At 29.4% G+C, this 22,669-nt stretch overlaps 1 protein-coding gene across 1 annotated transcript in view; it reads left to right on the top strand.

Annotated features, from left to right (window-relative positions):
- Positions 1–22,669, top strand: part of opa (odd paired) — a 36,964-nt gene that overhangs the window by 3,323 nt on the left and 10,972 nt on the right. The window lies entirely within an intron of this gene.

Genomic DNA, 22,669 nt, shown 5'->3' with positions numbered 1-22,669 from the left:
CTGAATGACTTTATTTACTGTAAATGATTTATTGACTTAACTTGTGATATTCATTAATTAAATTTCTTTAATAGCTTTATACATTTTCTGTTTAGTCTTAATTTGATGTTTGATGGCTGAAATGTATGAATTTAGAGTAAATTGTAATGATATTTCATTTATTTAATGAAATTTGATTGAAGTCAGCTTTTTGTTTGCTGAATTCAGCTATTTTGTTGCTAATTTTACTAAATTCAGTTACTTTTTGTTGAATTTTGCTGATTTAATGCTAAATTTAACTAATTGTAAGCTTAATTTAGCTACAAACTGAATTGTGCCTAATAACTTATCAATATTATTCAATAATAATCAAAAAATAACAAACATCTACTGAATTATGCTGAACATTACCAAAAAACACATTAGATTTAGCTGAATTGTGCTGAATTTTGTAACATTCTTCCACAAATCACTGAAAATGAACTCAAAAATTCAAATAATTTTCAATATTTATATTCACAACCGAAAATGATCTCATTTATCACTTTTAGCACCTCTTAAACTGCTGCGAAAAATCCATCGACTGTAACAAAAATATTCAATCCTCAATCGAGTATATTTTCATTCAGAGTTCATTGAAAATCTGTTTCTAGTTCCCTATCAAACTGTACAGATATTGGTAAATGTTTAAAATTCAATAAATCAATCAGTGAGAAAAATATTTGAAAAACAATAACATAGTTTAAGTAAATAACAGCCTCAAATGATTGAAAATAGTGAGGAGGAACATATTCTTGTCTGTTCCAAAAAAGATTATTTAAATCTTGTTGAATAAGAAGCAAGCCAAAAAGATAGAGGAATGAAGCATCTATCAAAGCCTATTTAAAGTGTGAGTGAAAATTAATTAAAATGTCAAATTGAGATTTTTTTTTTTCTTAACTTCTCCCCATTGCGAAGAATATCTCCTCTGGATTTTCTCATATAAATTAGACGAGAATCAGAATAAGAGAGAGAGAGAAGGAATATCCAGTTCATTTTCACTTTTCAAAAATATATAATAAACATTAAACATATATGAGATTTTTGGTGTTATTCACACTCATTGAAATTAAATTGATGAAAATTTTAATCATCATCCTCAACTGACTAACTCTACAAAATTTGATACAGTTCCAAAAACGTTAAGTCTATTTTACTTAATTCGTTTACTTTTCTTTACTAACTTAGCCCTTGTTAGAAAAAATAAATAAACAAATCTCATCATCATCACTCTTAATATTGGAATGGGAATATTGCTGGAAGAAATTTGGTTTAAATGTTGTGTGATAGATTTATGAGCGCATTTTGAGAGATTTTTGTGATGGATTTAACTTAAATTAGTGTAATTTTGCTGAATTCAACTCTATTCAGTTCAATTTCGCTGAATTCAATTCTGTTCAGTACAATTTTGCTGAATTCAATTCTATTTTGGTACAATTTTGCTGAATTCAATTCTATTCAGTACAATTTTGCTGAATTCAATTCTATTCAGTACAATTTTGCTGAATTCAACTTATTCTAGTACAATTTTGCTGAATTCAGTGCATTTAAACTTCAATTCAGCTTATTTTAAACTTAAAACGATTAAATCTCAATAAATCTTCACAAAACAGACAAACTGAACCAATCAATTCACATCTACCCAAAGCATTGCCATCAATAATTGCTCGAAATCATTTGACACGTGTTTTACTCTAATTTCTTTTTAAATATATTGAGATATTTACACGTTAAGGGAACACACAGTTGATTTGATGATGATAAACATCTTGTAAATTGATGTGTTGCACTTGAGGATGAAGAAGAAAAAATGGGAATCAACGCTCTAATTTACCATATCATTAAGACTTACGTCTTTTTTTATTCTGCCCTTCATCAATCGAACGTTGGAGGATCATTAAGCTGTTGTTCTTCGATTCTTTGCCTTCCTTTTTGTTGATTTCTCAAGTGCACACTCCAAAAAAAGTCTATGATTATTCAATATTTTCACATTATTTACGGTAGAAATTTCAAAGATTTTTGTTCTGATGTATAATCAAATTAGCAGTTGAGTGAGTGTGTACCGCACGCTTCCTAATCATTGACTGTGATTGTTTTGTATGTATAACAAGGGATGAGAATTGCTACTTGAGGGTTAAATACAAAATCAGATTTAACTATTGTGACTATTGTCTCTTGAGAGACATTTTCAGATTCTCAACAACACCCTCAATATCCTGTAATGTCTCTTTATGACCAAAATTAAATTAGATACACAGAACATTATCTATTAATCATATTATTGTTATTTATTGTCGGCCGTTCTTGGTAAACATAACCCTTTTTTTGAGTGATATCATACCTATAATTAAATATGGATCGACCATCCAGGCCCATCCAACAAACATTTTTTTCATGTTCCAGATGTTCAAGAATTTTTTTTCTAAAAATATTTTTTGAGTTCTTTTTTTGTTTTGAAAGTTATTTGAGAATCTTTCGACACATAAAACAATTTAAGGCAAGATTGAGGAATAAACATGAGATGTATCTGTATCATGTTGATGACTTTACAACTTTTAACATCACACACATCACATTTTTGTGTCATATTACATGAAATGAAAATTTTTTTTGTTTACACTTGTTAATTTCCCTCGCGTGCATTGCTGTTAATTGCCTAATTGATTTTTGACATATTATTATTATTCCTTACTATGCATGTACACACGTCATAGAAGGAAAAAGGTTCAAAAAAGATCAATTTTGGCATGTGTCACACTATTAAGTTTCATGTTGAGAATATGCCTTTCAATTAGCGCTTTGTAAAGCATAAAGTACTTTTGTTCACACATAACTCCGTACATAGAACAAAAGAGCCATTTCGGGATGCTTATGGAGCAATTTACATGAAAAAGGGATTTTTAATATAAAAGCAAATTAGTCATTAATGACTTGAACACTTTCTGTGCTGCTCTATGCGATAGTCTAGAAGCAAGAAGGAAGTCATTTAATATGCAAACTATGCTCATCATAATTAACAAGCCATTAAATTGTTATGCAAATATTTTATTGCACTCTTAGGAAAACGGATAGAATGAAAATGAGTGGATAAAAAGTTGATGTTAATGAGATCTTGTGGATTCTCTTGATCATAATGGGAGAAGTTGAAAGGAACTTAAATTGAATATTTAATGAAACTTAGTCTGGATTACAACGGCTTTGTAAATTTTAAAAATTTATCGGTTTTGTGGGATTTGGAAATTTAACGGCTTTGTAAATTTTTTTGAAAAAAATTTAACGGCTTTGTAAGTTTGTTTTTGAAATTTGGCAGAATTCAAAAAATTCAACGGTTTTGTAAAATTTGAACTAAACAAACAATTCAGCTCAAAAGTTCAAAAAGACAATTCATCAATTTAAACAAACTTCTATCCAAAATTAACACCAATTCACACTCTATTGACTAAATTTGACACAAAAAAGCGAAATTCTCAGAATCCTCAGCCGACCGCTGTTCAATTTAAAACTCAAAACACAAAAGACTGCAAAAAATGAAATACAAAACGTTTTCCTACAAAGAAGGCTGCTTGATTATTGGTGCTTTAATTACTCCAAATGCAAATCACTCAATGCCACTACACATCAAAGAAAAGAGGCAAATTTTCACACCTCACTGAGAGTTCATAACTAGAAGTTGACACTAGAAAATAAATTTATTAAAGTTGAATCGGGTAAACAGTGGGAGATAACACTTGTCTCTCGTCTCTTTTTTAAAAAAATGTCAATGCAGAATCAATTTTTTTTTTCTCATCAGCAGCTAGTAATCTCATACCTATATCTTTTTGTGTCTTTCAAGAGAAATAAGGCAGTCTCCTTATAATATTTGCTGTGCTTTTCGTGTGTGTCATATGAAAAATGATATCATGAAAAGCAATTTTTAAAAGGCGTTAAAGTGAAGTGTCATGTAAATTCATTGTGATATATCAAAGACTGTGTTTCACTTCTTACTTTGTCGATTGCTTCATGTATGGGATGATGAACAAGATTAACATCGTCATATCGCCAATATAGCATGCATATATTATTTCTATTTGATTGATTTTCTTCCTTTGTTTGCTTTTTATTGTGATAAATGATATGCTGAATAGATTTTTATAGTTATTAAGCTGAATTCAGTTATTCAGCTAGTTTTTCAACTGAATTCACTCATTTAGCTTTTTGTCAGCAATTACCTTCAATTCAGCTGGTTTATCTGAATTTAGTCAATCTTATTTAATCAATTCAGCTTAGAATTTAGTCAGAATTTAGTCAATTACAGCTTAGAATTTAGCAATTTAAGCATTTAGTCAATTCAGCTTTTTAGATAATTCAGCAATTTAAGCAACTTTAGATTATACTTTCGCATATTAATCCAATTCAGTGCTGAATTCAGCTCTTTCATCCAGTTAAAGTACTAAATTCAGCATAAGTCTGTTTACATTGAAAGAAATAGCAATTTTACATACTTTTCATGCATTTAATGCTCCTCAATACATTGTTGTTAGCAAATAAAGCAAACAGGAAGTGATTTGTCATAAAATTAACACATTCGAAGATTCCAAATAAGATATAACAAAGTAAAAAGTAAAGAAAAATGGAAATTGCTCGAAGGAATCGATAATTGGCTTACACACTCAATATGTCTCATACTCGACTTAACATCTTAACTCGTTTTTCTCGTGATTGTCTCAAGATTTGTTATTATCACTGATGAAAAATCGACATAAAGTAAAGAGAAAAAGCAAATAAACAGCAAAAAAAGAGCAGTAGAAAGGGCGTGATAAGTGGGCGTTTAAGAAAATAAAAATGAAAGAAGGAATTGAGAATGTTACAAGAAAATTGCAATGTTTAAAAAGGCGAAAACGAGCGGAATATAATCAATTAACACAAGAAACTTGCCTTTTTGTCTTACAAAAAAAAGCCTTAAAGTTATGTTTCAACAGCATTAAAATAAATGCACACTTCAGGCAATCTATCCAAGCCTTCTCTCGCTCTCCTTTTTATACACAAACAACCGGACAATGATGATGATCATGATGTTGATTATTATTTAAATGGCTTAAGTGAGAATACTTCAAGCAGGCATAAAGCATTTAAACAGTAGCAGCCTTTTTACTGTAGAAACAAAGATTCGTATTGCTATAATTTCTTGTTATTTTTTTTTTTGGCGAATGGTTTGGTAAAGGTATGGGGCGTACTGCTGTGAAAATAATTGTTAAATTATAGATTCCCGTAAGCGCATTGTTGTTGTTCTCTTTCGCTAGACCATGTCATCATTTATAGTCTGCATGTGTGTATGTATGTGCCTTGATAATATTTGGAGCACCACCAAAACAATGACGATTGATTCAATCCTTTAAATACATCATGCTGTTCCTCCTCATAACTTCAAAATCTATTGTTATTATTATTTTGTATCAATTGGAGTTGAATTAAATACACATTGGCAATATCTATTTATATTCGATTCCATTCTTATGCCTTTATGTCAACAATTCTTGAGATTCTTACACGCAATACATTCAGCATTTGAAGATGATTTTTCAAAAGATTTCACGTAATATTGTCCTTAAGATTCACAAAAAATACCAGAGAAATATTGAGGTAGAATGGCACATAAAGAAGCATAAGGATCCTTCTCGGTTCAATGGAATAAAAGAGAAAATTTTTGAAAAAAAACTAGTTTTTAACTATTAAAGTGCTATTATATAAGTGAATTGTATGAAATTGTTGTGCCATATACCTAAGTTCTTTATCTTTTTTTCTATTTCTTTTGTACTCGTCGTAGCAGACGATGCATGGAAGAAGCATACAAAAACTATTAGTCACATCTTTGACTATAATTCATTTCATGCATCCTTAAAGACGAATTTTTTTGAAAGAAATAAAGAGAAATCCTTAACCTTCAGAATAATTTTTATGTATTTTTTGTGCAATTACTGACAAATGGGATTGAATTTATGGGCATGCAGTTTGTCTTACATGTGTTTTAAAGTTCAATTTGTATTGCTAAATGTTTAGATTTCAAAATTTAGCAATTGTTGAAATTTGAAATTTTGAAAACCGTTAATATGAATTTTTGAATGTCGTTGAGTTTTGAATGGCTGAAACCTGATTAAATTTGAAATTTTGAAAAATGTTCAATTTGAATTTTTGAAAACTGTTAAAATTTGAATTTTGAAAACCTAAGATTTAAGAAAACAAGCAAACTTTGATTTTTGAAAATCGTTGAGATTTGAATATTTGAAAACGGTTAATTTTGAAGTCTTGAAAACCGATGAGTTTTAAATTCTCAAAAGCAGTAAAATTTGGATTTTTAAAAACCGTTGAAATTTGAATTTTCGAAAATCGTTGAAATGTTAATTTTGAAAAGAGATCAAATTTAAATTTTTGAAAACCGTTAAATTCAAACTTCCTAATCCCATCAAATTATGATCCTTTTTGAGTGCCTTCTTGACAAATTAATCCCCTAAGTGCACCTCAACCACCTATCCATCAAGAATTTCATGCCAATTTTCTGGTAAAGAAGGCAAAAAAGGAACTAATGAGAATTTTATGTCTACATATCTTGCTACTTTGTCCTCAACAAAAAACAAATACATGTTTATGCTCTTACATATAGTCAAAAGAATGTACATACATATTTTTTTTGCGGAATAACGCACATTGCAGATAAACAATAAGGCTTGTTATATTCCATACCCATTTAAATGGGAAATAATGGTTTTCTCTTCCTTACAATTTCCATCATCTTCTTCATATTTCCTTCTTTTTTTGCCATTCAATGCTTCACATTATATTTGTGCCAAGGATCCACGTTTTGTGTGTCGCTTTTTTTTTGTTGGAGTCAGTTGAGAATGCCTGCTTTTGACATCCTTTCAAATGGCAGTAGCTATGGAAGGAAATGAGGAGGAAAATATGTTTTTTTTTCTTATTATATGCTTTTCATTTTTCCTCCCTTCATCTTTATAACTTTTTGAATATTTTTTTCTCTTATGTTGATGATGATGATATGGAAAAATATTGCGTGGTAGGCAGTGTATAGCTTCTTTCTTGTGTCATTTTCGCCAAAAAAAAAGAGAATTTCCCCTTCTCTTATTAAATTTATGTGTGGCAATGGCATTTTAGGCAATTGAATCTCTTTTTTTCCTTTTCATTTTCAGTTATGATGATTTTCCCTCCATTTTGAATTTTCCACTTGCTTACTTTGGTGAGAAACTATCTCCTTTAGTATATTTTGAGGGGTTCCTTGACACAATGAAATTTCCTTCAATTTTACCCAAAAAAAAGCGAGTGTTAAAATCTCCCACAGAAAAATATGCTAGTTAAGCCAACGTTATGGAACAGCGAGTTTTAATAAGCATTCAGTTCTTCTACCGTACAAGATTCTTTCTTCTACTAAAAAAATATTCAAATTTAAAGCACTGCCATAAATTTATTTCATTCATAGCTTACAACTTTGTTGTTTTTCTTCTTCTTTATGATATGAATAACAAGCAATTCGAATTAATTAAGGTACAAAAATTATGAATTAAATGTTGTGTTGTGAATTTTTGTTAATGGATGTGGAATTTATGAGGTAAAATAGTTTGCTGAGGTTTTGTTGGATTTAGCTGAATAAGCTTAATTCAGTAAATTGAGCTGAATTCAGTGAATTTATAAAGTTGAGCTGAATTCAACCAATTTATCAACATTAAGGTAAATTCAGCAAATTCATCAAGTTGAGCTGAATTCAGTTAATTTACCAATTTAAGCTGAATTCAGCCAATTTATCAAGTTAAGCTGAATTTAATAAATTCATTAAATTGAGCTGAATTCAGCTAAATAAGCCAATTGAACTGAATACAGTCAATTCAGCATATTAAGCTAAATTTAGCAATTTAAACTAAATTCAATCAATTCAGCATACTTTGTTGAATTTGGTCAAATTCAGAAAATTGCACCGAATTCAGCAAATTTATCTCAATTCAGCCAATTCTACATATTTGAACTGAATTCAACACTCAAATTAAAAACTCTAGAATCTTAAATTAGGTATGAAAATCCAAACAAAGTGCAGAGACCTTTGATTAAACCTTTATTCAATTGAATCTTTTTAACCCTCAAGTTTTTCTTCCTTTGTTGTGCAAACAAAATCAATTTTTCTTTCTCTCACTCCAACAAATATTCAAGGATTGTGTAAGGATTTCACATCTAAACAATGAGATTGAAAATAAAAACTGTATCCAAAATATTGAGGGTCAGAATCAGGAATCACATCTATTGTGTATATATGTGCTTTATTGTTGTTTATATCACGAACGTATGATGAATAAATTGTCGAACAACAGATGATATTCTTGGTCTTCCACCACTGAATTGATGCTGTTGTTGTTTTCATCGTTAAAAAATTACTCTTCCTCTGTATTCAATTGATTATTTATAGTAAAAAAAGAAGAGAATTATTGAAAAAATTATTGTTATATAGATAAATATACAACAAAGGAAGATCTCACTCGAATATAGACACACACATACAGTCATCGAGATGAATGGGCAGAAAATGATAAATGAATAGGAAAATTGTATTTTTATTACGCTGAGTAGAAGAAATAATCATTTGTATTATGCCACAGAGTATGAAAAATTGAAAAAAAATGGCGTAAATTTTAATTTTTTTTTTTTTTTTTTTTGTTCATTCTTCTCTTTCTTTTCATTTCCAACAAATGAGAAATCGCCGTGGAGATGTGAATTTAAGCTTGAAAATGAAGAGAAACAAAAAAAAATTGTTTAAATTAATTAATTTTTTTTTTGCTTTCTGGCAATTGCTATCGCCACATTCAAATCTGAATTGTTCGGTTGGAATTAAGATTCCAATTGTGAATGTGTGGGCTTCTTGGTTTGGCTTTTAAACTCAGTTATTGTAAGATAAGATTTCATGTAAAAGATTGGCACTTATTAAATTAATCTCATGTTGGCAACATAACAGTAATATGTTCATCAGTAGTTACAGTTCTACTAAATCTCTCATCTCATCTTTCCATACCATTCGAGTGTAAACGACTTAAGGATTATCGGTTGAGGATTATGTGTAACATAAATACTTCACATTTCTCATTGTTTGCTTTAAAATAAAATCCATCTGAGGGAATCTCTTTACATGAATGCGGTGAAAGACTTTTTGCGATTAGAACACTCACTTGAATAGATGAAGTATCTGTATACCCTCTTGAGAATGGAAAGAATTGCATGAATAACACACAAGATCCTTTTCAGTTTCGATCATCCCAAAACAATTCTTTATAGACATTTTTTTGTGTTGTGTGTGCTAAAAAAGAATAACTCATCATTAATGGACAATATTTTATCACTAGCTGGATGGAGTATAATTATTATATGCTGAGGAATTCCATAAAATTAATATATCATTCTAATTTTTAGCATCGACTTTGGAAAGAGCTTATGTTGTTGATTTTGTCTTTGTGACTTGTAAAATATTGAAATTTTTGCTCATTTTGAAGCATTTAAGTTACTGGATCTATTGAAATGTATTCAGACTTACCTTTTGAATTCTGTCTAGCACTTCCAGTGTATTTAAATTACTTAAAAACCACAAATAATTGAAATAATGCAAATAAATCCGAAAAAACTGATCAAGTCGTTCAGTAATTCAACACTTCATTTCAATCCAGTTCATTTGAATTTTAACAAATTAATTCAAATTTCAAAAAACCGTTATTCAAAAATTCATAAAATTATTACCTAAAATATTAATTTATGGAAATTTAAATGCCCAGCAGGCACAAATGCGTCTAAATCATCCACCAAAGTGGCTCCTCAACCATATTTTCAACACAAGATACCCTAAACAAAAAGAAAAACTGAATTTAGATCGAATGAGAAAAGAAAATTTGAATTAAAATGCAATAATTCTTATGTCGAATGTGTTGAGACCTTCTCCTAATTCCATACAGAAAAAAAAAAATTGTGTCTTACTGAAGCAGAAAATATAAAAATAAAAATATAAGTTGAAAAATTATGCAGAAACATATTTTTCTGTTCTGTTGTTTAACATTGAACAACTGAAATTCCACGAAAAATCAGGTATACACACATTACGGACGCATGTTAAGAAGAGAAAGAGAAGGTAAAAAATATTTATATATACAAGTTGAAGAAGGAATGAATGTGTGTTTTTTGTTGTTGTTGAGTAACCTTTATATTGTGTATATATAAAAAAAATTATGATGGCTTGAAATATTTCTTCAGATATTTTGTTTAAAAATATATTTTGAATGTTTTAAGACAAAAAAAAGAGTCCAAGAAGAAGACATCAAGAATTTTATCTCTCTTTGTCTTAACAACACCTCAAAATGTGAGGATGATGATGATGTATGCAATAAAATAGATAATATAACGTTCATTTGAGATTTGAATAATATTCATTGTTCAAAGTTGAAAAGCCTACTTTAACGTTCATTTAAGATTTGAATATTACTTATTGTTCATAGTTTGACACCCCTTTTTTAACGGCCATTTGAGATTTGAGCAATATTTACATATTCATAGTTTGAAACCCCTTTTCATACAAAACTTCATTTTGTCATTAAATTCCAAAGAATAAACATCATTGTGAATACATTTAAATCCAGTTTGGACTTCTTAATTACAACAATAGACTTACACGATCATCATCATCATCATCACCCATTTTATAACTGCAATTTCTTGAAAATTCTTTCATAAATAGTAAATAACTTATTCATATCTATATCCATAGATCTTTCACATTCTCCCATTCGATCTTGAATATCTTGAATAAATAAGTAAATACACACAACTTTTTTTTATTGACTTTTGCGTTTTATTGGAAGTAACAAGCTAACTTTAATGACCAGTAGCCTTGTATGTCTCACAACCTTCTTATACTATTATTTGCTTTACTTCCATTGAATCTTTTACGATTCATAGAAAAAAAAGTAATATTCTGTGTGTGATTTTATTTTATGCTCCCTTACAGCTCAATAAAATCATAAATAACAGCATAAAAAATTTTTTTTATACAGCACCCAATAAATACTCTTTTCTTTTCATTTCTATATCTTCATTCCAATCCCATTTTCATGTGAATAGCACAATTTCTGGAGAAGAAGTAAAAAGCATTTACGATGTACGAAAAAAAAAGTCAAAAAATGTAAATAAAGTAATTTATGCACATCCTTCTGTCTCTTTTGCTCGATGCTGTGCTGCTCTTTTATTGCAATCTAGATAAGATACAGCTGAGATACATAAAAAAGCATAAATAAATGAAATCTCAATTCCAATAAAGTTTTTCATCGTTTTTCTGCAATGAAAAGTGCTTTTGCAGCAGGCAATGAGCTGAATTTTTGGAAATTTGTAAACAAATGCGCTGAATTGTGCTGAATTCAGTTCAAAAGTTGCTTAATTCTTCTAAATTTTTGCTGAATTGTGCAGAAAATTGCTGAATTCAGTTGAACAATTGTTGAATTTAACTTATCAAAGCTGAATACAGCTGTTGAATTCAGCTGAATAATGTTGAATTCAATTGAAAAATATGAAAGCTTTAATACAACCCAACTCAAAATCATTCAATTCAATTTATTCTACACCGCAACTGCATAACTGCATCTGAATTGAGTCGCATTTATTAAATACAGATCTCGCTTTCAATGTGTCTTTATCGATTTTCCCTCCCAACTGCAGCTATGGATCATAATTTTTTCTAAACTGGCTGTCATCAAGTTATGTATTGCTCTATATAATAATAGTTATAGTAATAGTTATGGTTGGTGTAATAAAATAAAAAAAAAGCAGAAATGAAAAGAGACATTGAGACTTAATCCTTCCTTAATACAGTCATCCTGTTTCAGGAACCGAAAAATAATAAATAACTAGGTGTATTGAATGAATGAATGGAAAAAAAGGAATAAAGAGAGCTAAGTGTCGCATCTATTCAATATTATGTCCTATATTCCCTTCCAGTTTAGTTCTTCGTATACTTATTGCAACATCAGTATCAACAGCCCTCATAAAAATCCTCCCTAAATGTAGAAAAAAAAAAATTCTCCCAGAATCACAAAAGAGGACACTTTAACATGTGAACATATAAAGTAGAGATGTTTAGAAATGCTTCATTTATTTTTATTATGATCGTTTTGCAAATAATTCTCAAAACAATTTTATTATATTTACTGTTTGTTTGTTGTTGTTGTTATTATTGGTGCTTCTGCTTGATGCTATTTTGTAAGTTGAACAACAGATTCATGGAAGTTTAAAATTTTGGGAGAAGATGAGGAATTTTTGTGAAATACCTTTTAATATCCCCTTGCCAGCTTCTTTTTTTTGTTTCTGTGTTACATTGCTAATAATTCACATCAGTGTTTATTAGGTCGTGACTTGCTGTTGCTTCATTCGCATTCACTTTCAATGTAAATCCTAGTAAGGCAATAGGAAAAAGGTTGATTTGGAGCATTTGTGATGGGTGGATGTGACGTCTTTTTGATATTCTATGTCAAAACTGCAGTCAATAGACTCAAATATTTTTGCTGAATTCAGCACAATTTTGCAATGTTTTTGCTGAATTCAGCATAAGTTTGCAACATTCTTGCTAAATACAATAACTTTTTGCTGAATTCAGTAAATTTCAACAATTTTGTTTTACTGATTTAGCACAATTCAGTAACATTTTTGTGCTGAATATATAATTGTGCTGAATTTTACACAATTATATAACATTCTTGCTGAATTCAGCACAATTTACTAGTTTTGTTGAATTCAAAGTAAAGTTGAATAATGTTTTTGCTGAATTTAGAAAAAAAAATTCAGTAGAATTTAGCCGAATTCAGCTAATATTGTGTTGAAGTCAGCATTATTAAGCTGAATTGTACTTATTCAGCAATTGTTCAGTTCAGCTAAATTTAGCAACTATTCAGTACAATTTAGTTCAATTCAACAAATATTCAGCACAATTCAGCAATAATTCAGCTAAATTCAGCAATTCAAAATTGAATTCTCAGTCAAACTGAGCAACCAAATGCAACCAAACCAGTTCAAATTCAAGCTAAAAAGTATGTGCGATGAAATGTGTAATTTATTCATGATGCTGAGGGATTCAAAAGTAAAGCAGAAACGAGTGAATAAAGCAGAAAGAAAATATTCTGAATTTAACATTTTTATGGGGATGATAAAGAAAAATGTGAGAATTTTTCTTTGTTTTACAGTGGAAAGTGAAAGGGATCTCAATGAAATGGTGCAACTTTATTATCATCCATTTTTTTATTTTATTTGTATTCACACTCACTGCTTTAAGTGAGATAAAACAAAAGGATTTTTTGCGATAAAAAAGTTTTTCCATAACTTACTGTTGCTGCGTATAATTCACAATATTTTTTTTACCACGTAATTGAGAAATTATGCAAAAAATTCCTTTTATTGCCTCGCGTGAATGGTTAAAAAAAATTCTTTGCTGTTATTGCCATACTTATGAGCCCATTGCATTTTGAGTAGTCATTGTATCTATAGTTCAGGATTAGATGTTCACCCCTCCGTGAAAATTTCATATATATCTTCACAATTTCACGGTTTTTAACACTTTTTATATACAAAAAACTTCTTCCTTCATACTTGCTTGCTTGCTGTATTTCCTGATAGAGTGATGATCACCTCATTCAACACAATAGGCTAGAGACGAGAACAGATACAAAGAATTTTTTAATAATAAAATAAAAAAAGGGATGAATTGAATAATTATAATATAGAGCAATAAAGATGTGATCCTAATCTTCTTGAAATGACTCGAAACATTATTAATGTACACATACATGAGCATATTTGTATTGTTATTATCATCATCATATGGAAGTAGGAACTATAATGGCGAAGAGATTATCATCAATCGTAGGATAGTGCAGGAATATAAAAATGGAAGGGACGAAATGTAAACACCTTTAGCATCATTACTCATGCATTTTTGTTCCTGTCTACTATTGGTTTCATGAATATTAGTTTAGTTAATGATGAAATTGAATTACAAAATGCTTTTAACAATGGAATTGTAACAGATGATACCCAAACATTGCATTTTTAAGCTTATAATTTGAATTACAAATTTAACGGTCAAAATTATTTTGAAATAATCATAGTTGCAAGCCCTTTGTGTTTTGCAAATCAAAATTTACATTTCGAAGAATAAACAAAGAAAAATTACTTTAATTTAATTATTAGACCACAGTAAGTATTCTAAAGCTCAAGTCCAGATCATAAACTTGTTAATCGTCAATATAAATCACAGAATTCACAATAAAAAGTGCAAATTCCATGTTAATAACATAAAAATGTAAAATGTCATTTGAAAATTATTGACTAATATAATTCTTATTGTTCCAAACAACATCATTTCTTTTCTCACAAAAATGAGGTGCATGGAACCATAAATCGCGAGTCGCACACTAAAAAAAAAGTTTAATATGCATAATAAAAATTGCCACAAATTTGCCTTCAAGGGAATGTACAAGAAATATACAATTCTCATATAAAGTTCTTATGAATTTCGTGTATACACAACAGAAATTAATTTATGAATTTATTGCTGTATTTTTTAAAATAATAGCAATAATAATAATAATTTTATTATTGTAATTCAAGTTTGGTTCCTGATGCTTTATTTGCTTTTATTCCTACACTATAATATGATGAGCGAATTTGCGGATATTCATTCAATATGAAGGTCATTATCATCATCATTAATGATGATTTTTATCGAATAAATAACAAAAAAATGCTTTTTTAATCAGGTCAAAAAATTCAGTATTTTTTAACGATTATCCCAAAGCAATTAAAAGGTATGATCAGAATGGTCCAATAAATTAAAATTTACGATCTACAGATATTTTCTACAATTTTTTTAACGACTTGTGGCTTGATTTCTTCATATTTACACATTTTTTTATCTTTACCTCCCATACAATAATCTCAATTTCTATGTAATCTATATCATTTCAATATTATTTTCCTGTTTAAGACAGGTGTTTTTCATAAATTTCGTCTCAATTTTCCACATCAAAAACCGAACAATTCCTCCTCCTTCATTGTGTGTATCTTTTCCTTTATCTTACCATTCTCTTCACATAAGACTTTTTTGTTTCGACAACAATGCGAATGCGATCTTCTGCCTTTTTTTTGCCAAAGGAAGAAAATAAAAGGAAAAAGACAGAAGAAAAAAAAATTCTTCTAAAGACATAAAAATGTGAACAAAACGAAATCTAATAAATTAATAATATTTTTTTTTACATCGAAAAATTTATATTCGCATATTTTGGACCACATCATTTATTATAAAATGTTGAAAACAGAAATCGAAAGCGAATGGTGAGAATAAATGGGATTTCAAGTTTAAAGCGCATTTTAACGGATTTTTAAAATTTGAATGAAGTCAACTAGAATGAATTGAACAAATTGGATTACTGAACAACTTTCTTTATCATCATTACTCATTTTAACGACTTTTTGAAATTCAAATGAACTGAAATGAATTGAACTAATTGACTTACTGAACAGTTTAGTTTGTTTACATTACAATAAATTGTGAAAATTAAGAGAAAAATTCAATAATAAAAGACTAATCCATACCTAAAGTGACTTGTGAACATCATTAGCCACATGAAAAGCGTGCTAAAGTATCGTTTTATATTCCACAAATAATAAATTTGTTCTGCGAAATTTTATCGACAAATTCTTACATCTTTGCTATGGTTAATATCATATTAAATGATGAAATAAAAAGAAATTTAGCTGTGTTGGCTATAAAATAAAACAAATAGACAACAAACTATCACTTAAACATCACATTTTATAGACTTAAAAAAAGGAGTATGCGTGATATTTTTTATAAAATATTATTTCAAGACCTCTCATGACACGAAAGAATGTAGATATTCTCATAAAAGTATATATGAAATGTGTCAGTTAGGTATATATATGCAAGCATAAAACAAATTCCTGTGAGGCAACTGAATAGAAAAAACCAAGCGAAAATGATTGACGATTAATAAAACTTCTTTCTGATTAAATTTCAAAAAAGAAGTCATATACAGGGACTGTTTATGGATATGATAGAAATGTAATCTTCCATCCTACACGTGCTATTGACTGTTATGTTATAACATTTATCTATTCCATCCTGTATTGTTTTGTGTGTTCCTGAAAATGCTCAACTACGTCTCATTCGATAAGGATTGCTATTACCCACCACTGCCATAAAAGAATTATGAATTATGGAAATCTGGAGCTCTACATTGCCAATGGCATTCAGGCAATAAAACATCTTAAAGATCCACACACAAATTCCTCACAATAAAAACCTGAATAATTTCAAAATTTAACGTAAACATACAAGAATTTAAATTCATGTTAAAGAGTCAGAGTGGATGATGGGTCAGTTTACCATTAAAGCTCATGTCATGTCATGTTCAAAAAATCCCAAAAAAAGAAATTAACATGAAACAATTTGTCAGTTTCTGTTGAAAACGATTTATTGTAAATGTTATGACGGCTGATAGTGAAATATTTCCCATAAATGTTTGGAATAGCTAGGCTGGCTTATTTTTTGGAATATAATTTCGCCAAATGCTGATTCATCAATAAAATACCTTAACGTACATACCCGAAAAAAATATTCAATTTCAATTTCTGTTTTGCTCCCTCTTCATTCGGTGCTGCTGCTGTTTTTTTGGATGAACGAGATTAAGCGATTAAAAAGAATTTTTTTTTTTTCGTGTGTCCAGAAGCAGTCGAAGGTGGAACGCGTAATGAAATTCGATATTGGCAAAAATGTTGTCAAATAAAAGAATTTCAATGCAAAGACTTCTTAAGTAGTTGTTTTGTGTTGTGATAAGGTCGAGCATGTACGTAAAGAATTTTAATTTCTCGACTGCCTTCCTGTACACATTAACACATGCTTTTGTTTGGCAATCAAGTGGCTTTTAATTAGTAAACATTTCACGTATATAACACTTACGCGCAATACCCTACAGTTTTATTGTAAAATTGTTTCACCTGCGAATTTCAGTTCTGTGTGCTGACTGACTGAAATTGATGCTTCAATAATTCTCAATTTACACATAAATTTCAATTCCAGTTGTTATTGTTGTTGTAAATTGCGGTAAGTCTTGTTTGTTTATACCTCAGTCTGTACTCTCTTACTCATTCAAGTGTAAAACAAGATGGAATTTTAAAGTTGTTGCCTATTCATTTTGATTTCTTGGAGAGCACCTTGACCCTCCTATTTATATAAGAATCAGTACATAACTACTTACTTTCATCTTTTGATGTAAATAAGGCATTTCTTTTTCTTGATGTTTCTGTCACATTTGAAACACACAAAAATAAAATCAATGCTTTTGCAGACATTTCGAATAATTTGATTTGGGTTCTTTTTTTTTGTAGGAATCAATAGTCATTAGCAAGGCAAATTATTAAAGGCAATAAAAAAATGTATGGAAATGTTAAAGTTAAAGTTCTAGAAAAAATCAATATGGAATGCACGTGAAGAAGTTTTGTGAATTTGTTTCTGATCTTTTGGGTCAATTTATACAAAATTTAAGGAATTGAGAGTCTATTTAGGAGAATTCAGGAGATATTCAGCTTAATTTTGCTATTGGTTAGCTCAATTCTGCTATTATTTAGCTTAATTCTGTTATTATTCAGTTCAATTCAGTTCAGATCAGCTTAATTCAGTAACAATTCAGCTCAGTTCAATTCAATTAGGTTACAATTCAGCTCAATTTACTCTTTTTTCAGTTTAATTCAGCAACAATTTAGCTCAATTCAGCAACTATTCAATTAAAATCAGTCAATTTTCAGCACAATTCAGAATTATTCGGCTAATTTGTCAACTTTTTGCATTAATTCAGCAACTTTTCCAGTTTAATTCAGTAACAATTCAGCAAGTATTCAGTTTAATTCAGCTCGCTTCAGGATTTATTCAGCTAAAACGCAGAATATTGAGAACTCAAAAAACATAAAGCACAACAAAGTAAACTTCTTCCAATTCTAGCACAGATAAATCAATAACAAACATTCATTTCATTGGCTCATCCCCATGCATGACTCATTCATTTCAGTCTCTTCATTTCTTCTTCACCTTCATTCAACATAATGTAGAAAATAATAAAACATAATAATGCTCTGAGAAATCAACGTGGATTTTTTTTTTTTTTGGCAACGTGTTAAAGCAATAAAAAATGAACGAAAATCCCTCACAATTTCATGAGAAGGTGGAAAAATAATTTATAATAACTTTTTTTTTCTCTTTGTTTTCTGTCGATTGCGATGCTTTCAATTACATTTTATGCTCATGTGAAAGGTAAAGGAAAGTATTGCAGAACCGAGAACTTGTTGTTAAACATTTCCGAAAATGTTATTTTTTTTATGTCTTTGTCTTCATCTTCCACAATGATATTTGGTTCAATAAGATGAAATGTTATAAAAAAGTATACATTTCTTCCTCTCAATCGCGCTCTTATGCACCTATGTTGTTGTTGTTGTTGTTGTTGGTCTGATTGGGAACTTTTTCCTGAGAAAAATCGTGCCTTTTATTTCTTTTTTTGCATAAATATGTTTTGAATATGGCTGGAAGCGAAAGATGAGAATGAGAATAATATGGCCAAATGGCAATGGCAATAAAAATATGTACGGTATGGGAATTTCTTGAATTTTTTACTAGCATCACGTGCTCGTCCTTTTTCTGTATCTTTAATATCATGATTGACAAACATTGGTGACTCTAGACTGTCTAGAAGTTATTTCCCCAAAATAAGCAACGTTTTGGATTTGAACAAATGTGCAGCATAAGCAAAAAATACGATACATACGTTTTATGCTACAACATTCAATTCATACACGAAAAAAGATCATTCTTCTCAGATATGTTGTTTGTATGCTCTATGTTCTTGTTGCATGTAAATAAAGATAATAAATTATATGAAAAATATATATTTTTTTATCATGATCTTTATATACTTCAGAGTCAATTGTTTTTTATTATATTTCGGATGAACTGTATGGCAAAAAATTTGTCTCGATTTATTTTTTTGTTATATGCTGCAGTCAGATAGTCTGCCATAGATTTTAGTTTATTCTCTTCCCTTATTGTGCATTTATTGTAATTTATGTAACGGAATTCATATCAATTGAAGTGTATTTGCAGTGAATAATTCATTATTAGCAATTGCCAAGCATTTATATGCTCTCATTGTTGAATTGTCTTTGTGGACGGAGGAGATTTGTTGGAATGTTGGTGGAACAATTGAATTTTAGAGGCTTTGTTGATGAATTTTTAATAATTTGATTGAATTCAGCTTTGATATTGTAGAATTCTGTGTTTATTCAGCTGAATTTAGCATTTATTTATCATAATTCAGATAATTTTAAAACTTATTCATCTGAATTCAGCTAAATTTAGCCATTATTCAGCTAAATTCAAAACGTATTCAGTATTTTCTAAATTCAGTTGAATTTGAAAAAATTTATCTGAATTTGATGTTTACTTAGATGAATTCAGCTGAATTTAGCACTTTTGATCTAAATTCAGCATGTATTCAGCTAAATTCAGGATTTATTCATCTGAATTCATCTTCAAATTCGTAGAATTCAATCTTTATTCACCACAATTCAGCATCTATTCAGCAAAATTCAGCCCACAAACACAAAACAGAAACAAATTTCAAATTCAAACCAACCGTTACACTGCTAAATGATCGTGTTAAACATTCAGCTCCCACAATTTATTTGAAATGCTTTATCAAATTAAATATCAAAACATCATCACGTGTACGATCAGACTGAGAAACGTACATGAACTGATATTTACAAATAAACAAAAGCAGAATAAGAAAAGACTTTTGATTTCATAGCAATAAAGAAAAACTAAACGAAAAGGAATAAATGTAAAACAAAATTCGTTTGCCAACTCAAATCAAATTATTTTACGCGATATTAACTTTATTTTTTTTTTTTTGTATGTGCTGTATGAAAATGCCAATCATGCCATGTCCAACATTTTTCTCCTTCATCATTCCACATTTTATTTATTTCCATTTCTCGTGTTACTGTTGCTGCTGCTGTTGTTGGTTTCGGGAATTTTTAACATGTACCTTATGTACTATGTACTATGTAGCACTAAATAAGTAAAGAAGAGAGAAGAAAACATTTCATAATCTGATTACTCAGCGATGAATATATTTAAGGCATAATAATATAAATTGTAAATTGTGGCAAATAAATTCAAAAACTTTTTTGTTCAATTATTTTATTAACATGTATCTTGATTCGTTCTCAACTCCCTTTTGTAGCACATTTAGACGAAATATGTAAAAACATTTAAGCAATAAGTCGTTTATTATTCTTATTAATATACTTATATTGTGATGAGAATGATTCTGATTTTTTTATTTATAAACATACATTCTGGTCGAGATACAGACATTGGGAATATATATAAAATATCATTAATCATTAAAGCAGTAAAACGTTCAATTTTTTATGTTCTTGAACAAATGTTTTTCGAGAGTTTTGACTGAGAATTGTGGGAATTTTTGATTTTAACGGATTTTTGGAATTTAAAAATTATTGAATTTGTAGTTTTGTGCCCCTTTTTTGGGTTTTTTCTCAATTTTATCTTTTTTATTGATTAAAGAAGTTTTATTCATTTGCTCCTTAAATTCAAGTATTAGTTACGTCCAGAGATTGTTTTGGCATCAAATTCATGTCTAAATGACTCCAAAATTCATGAAATTCCTCAAAAATTCCTGAAATTCATACAAAATTACAACAAAAATGATTCAAATCTCAAAAAACCGTTAAAAAAAATAATTCAAAAAATCACCCCAATTCCCACAATCAACTGCATTTCGGCCACTTCCGCATACTTCTACTAAAGAAATGAAGAGAAGTTATGTCAGAAATGATAATTAAGAATGAAAGAATCTTTTCAGTATGAGATTGAAATGGTTGTATGTGACATATTCCGTAGACAATACCATCTCCGATTCTGTTTCATCATCATCAAGATCATTCGACTATTATACTCCGAAAAACCCAATGTGGAATGTGTTCTAATAATTGGTTTTGGCCTGATGGAATGTTCCATCCCCGATTCCATGTAAATGCCACAATACGAGCGAGTGAAAAGTTCATTTTTTTCGATGGATGTGACGTCGTCGTCACTGTAAAGTGTCTGGATGGATAAAACAAATATAATTTCGAAGTGAAATATCCTATAGTGATTGAGCAACATAATTAATGAATCTTTGTGACTAGACACAAAATCATATAAACTTTATGTATGTTCATCTCTAAAGATATTCAATTACTTTACCTGAAATGGTGATTGAGAGCATTTAGTGCATAAAAACTGTGAGGCACATATCTCTATTTGCCACAAAACTCATTGCTCGTGCTTATAATGCACATTTTTCTTCTTGTTCCTTCAACCTCATCTTCTTTATATTACATGAATGATAAATAATGCGTATAAATTACATGCAATAATTCACCACATTCAGTGGTACGCAAAATATCATTTTACTGGCAAATTTCATGCTTCATTTGCATGCCGTGATGTTATTGTTCAACTTTTTGTTACAAATTGTCACCAATAAAGAAACTTATTAGAGCTCATTAATTTTACCTTTCCACTTCTCCTTTACCTCCATCCACACAATAAAATTATCTCTATATTTTTTGTGGGTAAGCAAAAGGAGTCGATTAATGACATTTAGATGTAACATTCATGATAGCAAGTATTGTCGTGCGTTTAAATTTTTTTTTTATCTCCGTTTCGGACGACAACAACATAATTTTCTTCTGTCTGCTCTTTGTGTCAACTGGAATTGCTTCTTTAATTTTTAATTTTATACATTAGTTTTTCGGTGAGCAGAGTTGGAAATGACTTGATAAAACAGCGCAGATTTGATGATGTGTGCTGAACTTCAGCCATAAAGTGCTGAATTTGAGCCATAAGTTGCTGAATAGTGTCGAATTTAAGCCATAAAATGCTGAATTTCTAAATATTGTTGAATTTTAGCCATAAATTGTTGAATAATATTGAATTCAACCAAAATTTATTGAAAAGTGCTGAATTTTAGCCATAAGTTACAGAAAAGTGCTGACTTTGTGCCTTAAACTTTTGAATGCCATAAATTGTTAAATTTGAGCCATTAAATACTGAATATAAATTTCGGTCATAAAATGCTGAATTGTGCTGAATTTGAGCCATAAGTTGCTGAATAGTGCTGAATTTGAGCCATAAAGTGCTGAATTCCCGCCATAAAGTGCTGAATAATGGAAATATCTCATTCTTAAAGCCAACGTCACCAAAAATTCCCATTTAATTAATATAAATCATCTAAAGAATTCCCATTTAAATATGATACCTGACACTACAAGCTATAATAACCCCTCAAAGAAATTAAAACCAATTAAAATAAAGCCTAATCACAGTTCTAACATAAAATATGAAAATTCTCAGATATAAAAGTCGCAGAAAATTTATACTCTCAACACTGTTGCTCCAACCAGAAAAAGATAATAAAGTGACGAAAGAATTAAATTTGAGAGATCTAGATGTTATGGTATAATT

Source organism: Chironomus tepperi, unplaced genomic scaffold, assembly GCF_022539635.2.
Source record: "Chironomus tepperi strain 1889 unplaced genomic scaffold, CSIRO-AGI_Ctep_v1 contig_217, whole genome shotgun sequence".
Taxonomy (NCBI): Eukaryota; Metazoa; Arthropoda; class Insecta; order Diptera; family Chironomidae; genus Chironomus; species Chironomus tepperi.
The sequence above is the reverse complement of the archived record's forward strand: the minus strand, read 5'-3'. Positions and strand labels throughout refer to the sequence as shown.